Here is a 5,089-nt window from a genome sequence, read left to right on the forward strand (position 1 = left end):
TGTGTGTGTGTGTGTGTGAGTGTGTGTGTGTGTGTGCGTGTGTCTGTTTGTGTGTGTCACATGTTCACAGCTCTCCCTCCTGCTGCGGCGTCTTCAAAGATGCCCACAGTGTCTTTCAACAACACACTGTTACTGCCGCACACTTTACCCACAATCCCCCTCTGCACTCTCTGAGAACCGTTCAGCGCTCGTTATGAAGTAAAAAAAAGTGTTTTTATAATCTTTCACAGAAACGTATGAACGAATCCCTCGTTTTTTGATCATCCAGTCAATCTGAATCATCTTCTCTCTGTGAATGTCCGGTTTCACTCAGACATGCGTCAGACTGTGGAAGTGAATGCAGTTTCATGCTGACTTTAAGACAGAAGTAGAATCAGCTGCACATCTGAAGATTCTCTCGTTCTGTCTGCGTGTGATTAAGAAGAAACGGTCCTGAGAGGCAGAGATGTTAATTGTATCCTAATTAGAACAGAGAGGATTCTGAAATAACACCATTAGATCTGAGTGTTTCTGTAATATTGCTGACAGATGGAGTTGATATAAAGATGTACAGATCGTTGATGCTTTTTTTTTTGCTTTCATTTTGACTTTTGTCTGGAAGGCTGGAACAGAAGTCGCCTGGTTCTCCCAATCATTTCCTTGCAGTTTTCATGCAACCTCCTTAAGATAAAATTAAATCAAATCAAAATAGACTTTATTTACTTTCCTAAAAGAGTAGTTGACCCAAAAATGAAAACCTTTGTAAGAAACAAGTCCATCAAGAAGTTTTTAACTAAAATACATTGAGTGCATAATCTATAATAACGCTTCCTCCAGTGAAAAAGTGCATCTGCTGTTGTCTCTCACATCAAAATCCAGCCACATATTAGTTTAGAGCTGTTTAAACGCTGCTTGATCTGTGCAGATTTCTCTCCTGATTCACACCAGAACACTGACTCACTGGAGGAAGTTATTATGGATTATGCACTCTATGTATTTTAGTTGAAAAGTCTTAATACTGGATGTGTTTCAGCTTTTGTCTTCTCCAGATGTTAACTGATGGACTGGAGTGCTGTGGATTATTGTGATGTTTTTATCAGCTGTTTGGACTCTCATTCTGACGGCACCCATTCACTGCAGAGACAGTATTTTTTTCTTATTTTCATTTTTTTGAATATTTCAAATATTTTTGTATTTATTTTAAAATGCAATAAATTAAATTCATTTAAGTTGCAAACCCCAGTTTGGGAAACTCTGATCTAGTCTGTGTGTGTTATTGGGAAATGGATTATTGGTAAATATTAATGTTAACCAGCAGTCAAACAGCTTGTTTTATGCTGCTGTTTGAGGCAATGCATCATTTCTAAAACCTTGCCATGATTAAATTCACTTCTGTCCTATAGTCTCAGTCTTTAAATATCCTGTGGGACTAAGAAATATGTCATATTATGGAACTATAGTGCGTTGTTTCACATCTACTTAATTGTCCGTGTTTGAAAGTGTGAACTGTGTTGTGTGCCATTGTAATTTGTCTTTGTGTTTCTTCTGAGGAAAGGCAGTTTCACAGGTCAGTACTCATTTGGACGCCTTCATTGTAATGCTTATTAGTTAATCCTTAATAGGGAATTATCCAGTTCAGCAAAACTTTCTGTTTAAAGCTTCACTTACAAGAACTCAATGGGCAGCTGAATTAGTTTAAGTCGATTTATGATGATATTAAAACAAACATGCAGCAAAACGATTAGTTCTAATCCTCTCAAAGCCTCCGTCGTTATTTCTGGCATCTGAAAGCTCTTTTTGACCAAAGCAGTGTTTGATTGTGTGTGTGAGTGTGAGTGTGTGTGTATGTGTGTGTATGTGTATGTGTATGAGTGAGTGTGTGTATGTGTGTGTGTGTGTGTGTGTGTATGTATATGAGTGAGTGAGTGAGTGTGTGTGTGGGTGTCTGTGTCTGTGTGTGAGTGTGTGTGTGTGTATGTATATGAGTGAGTGAGTGAGTGTGTGTATATGTGTATGAGTGTGTGTGTGTGTGTGTGTGTGTGGGTGTCTGTGTGTGTGTGTGTGTGTGTGTGGGTGTCTGTGTGTGTCTGTGTCTGTGTGTGTGTGTGTGTGTGTGTTTCTCTGCATGTTAAACGTGACATGGGTCTCAGTGTTTCTGAGGATCGGTTCACTTCAGCTGCACTTTGCTGCTCTGTGGTTTTAATGTTTTAGTTGTTCTACATCAGAAGAAGAACTAATGGCTGGCAAAAGCTGAAAACAGTGTTTTATAATCTCCACTGTGAGGCTACATGTAGATGATGGCCTTTTCATCATCTTGTAGCCCATGTAGTGTTTTGTTGTTGTCACACACACACACACACACATGCGCACACGTTTGTTTCTTTCCATAGACTTCTATTACTTTTATACTGACCAAACAATATTTTCTATCCTCTAACCCAACTCTAAACCTACCCCTTACAGAAAACCTGTTTGCATTCTTACACTTTCAGATAAACATCATTTACTATTTTTAATTTTAATGTCTACATTTTAGGTTTTACTATTCTTGTGGGGCATTTGGTTCCCTCAGTGTAGCATAAACAAGTATACACACACACACACACACACACACACACACTTAGATAAACGCTTAGAGCCCTGTGTGTACTTGTTTTGAATATACTTGTGTGTGTGTAGTTGATGTTTGCTGTTGTCTGATGCCGTCAAGCATGATTTCCTCAGCGATTCCTCGATTAACACACACTCATGTAATTGTTATGACACACATGTAAGAGGGGCTGTGATGGATCGTGACACTCGTCCTCTCTCTCTCAGCGGATGAAGTCATTCGGTCTGGTCCTCTATGACAGCTGGAGGTGAACATATGCACATTACAGTAAGAGATTCTGAATGATATCAGCGGAAACCAAATGTTTGACGTCATTATTATGCTGCTAACCTCTAAAACACACAGGAACAATATCCTGAAATTCACAGTAGAAGTACAGTGACACTGTTTCAGGTATTAGAGGATGGCATGTTGTTTTATAACTTATAACAGTATTTTATTGTGATATAATGTTAATAAACCAAGCTATTTGAACTACCCACATCTGCTTCCTACCTTCAGATGCACCATAATAATGAAGATGGTGAAACAGAAACCACACGATGAATCTGAAGGTCATTGTAAGTTGGCTGTCCATAAAATAAAGCCAGTATTTGTATATAGATATGCTGTATATACAGCAGATATGCTATAGATGCTCTACATGCATCATAACACATGTAAAGCTAAAATAATGCACTAAACATGAACTAAATGATATTATAACACAAATAAGACGAAACTAAAATAAAATAAAATATCGTATTTGACATGTCCTTTTGTTTTTCACTGTAAAATATAGTTATTTATAATTTTTACTTCTAAAATCCATATCATTTACGTTATTTTACAATAAAATTACATATAATCTGACATTTTATTTAATCTCTGTAAATTATATGGTAATTCATAGTTGTTTTTTTAACTTCCAAACACCATAAACTTTCTAGTATTTTACAGAAAAATTACATAAAGTCTGATGTTTCTTTTAAACTGTAAAATGTGAATTATATGGTAGCTTTCACTAGCAAAAACCATAAACATTACAGTATTGTACCGCAAAATAGCATACAATCTGATATTTAACCATTTAGTTTTGCATTGCATATAATAAGGAAACCTACTGTTTTTACTGTAAATTATATGGTAATTCATAGTTTTTACTTCTAAAAACCATACAATTTTACAGAAAAATTGATGTAATCTGATGGCAGTACTGTAAATTATATGGTAATTCGTAGTTTTAACTATATAAAAAAAAATAAGTATAAAATAAACAAGTAAAATAACTATAAAAAAGCATAAAAGGCCTCTAACACTAGCTTGCACTATTCTTTTTCTATTCTATCTGTTTTATTTTTATTTATTATATAATTTAAAAAACAAAAACCCATGCTACGTGTACTGCGTTAAGTTAACTGAGACTTGTCATAACACTTGCATATTGCTCTTTTGTTGATTTTTATTGCTTCCATTGTCCTCATTTTGTATAAAAGTGTCTGCTAAATGACTAAATGTAAAATTTACAGTATTTCACAGTAAAAGTACATACAATCTTATGTTTAACCATTTAGAGTTAATTTCCTGCAAAAATTAGCAAAACTTTTTACAGTGCACTCGTCCTCTCTCTTCGTTCCCCCTCAAATCATAATTTTGTTTACTAAATATATGTCAAAATGATAACCCAGGTATTTGGAGAAGCAAACAGAAGTGGTGTGATGAACTGTAGCAGAGCCGTATCCAGCAGGCGCGTTATTTCGCTGCTCCTCCTCATTATGGCTGTGTTTTCTCATCTCGGGCGGCGGCAGCCAGAGAGGATTGTGGGATTCATTAGCTGGATGACTCATGGCAGTGTGGGTGACCTCTCGTGTGTTTGTCTTTCATGGATTTATTCTGTTTTCTGTGTCCTGCTGGAGGCATTATGGGTCGGACGGAGTCTAAACAGACCAGCTGCTGCTTTAAACAGATGAAGTCCTGCATCGCTCTGATGTCGCTGCACAAATGAGCCCTGAATGTGTGGAGATCAATATAGACCATAGAACAGTTTGTCCCCAGGAACGAGCTAAATCGAACAATACCTCCATTTAGGCACATCCTCATTTGATACAAACAATTTACAGTACAAATAGATATAGTCCTAATTTGATTCAAACTATTTATTTAGTTAACAAAACTATAGCTATGTTTATTATAAACTATATTTAAACATTTAAACATAACACACACACACACACACACATACACACACACACACACACACACACAGGTTTGTTTTTATGGTTTATGAGGACTCTCCATAGGCGTAATGGTTTTTATACTGTACAGACCGTATATTCTATTGCCCTACACCAACCCTACCCCTAAACCTACCCCTCACAGGAGACTTTCTGCTATTTCAGATTTTCAATACACTCCATTCTGTGTGATTTATAAGCGTTTTGAAAAGTGGGGACATGGGGTAATGTCCTGAAAAGTCACCTTCTCCTTGTAATACCTATGTTATACCTTTGTCATTATACA

The sequence above is a fragment of the Sinocyclocheilus grahami genome, unplaced genomic scaffold, assembly GCF_001515645.1.
Source record: "Sinocyclocheilus grahami isolate Dianchi unplaced genomic scaffold, SAMN03320097.WGS_v1.1 scaffold201.1, whole genome shotgun sequence".
In the NCBI taxonomy this organism is placed as follows: Eukaryota; Metazoa; Chordata; class Actinopteri; order Cypriniformes; family Cyprinidae; genus Sinocyclocheilus; species Sinocyclocheilus grahami.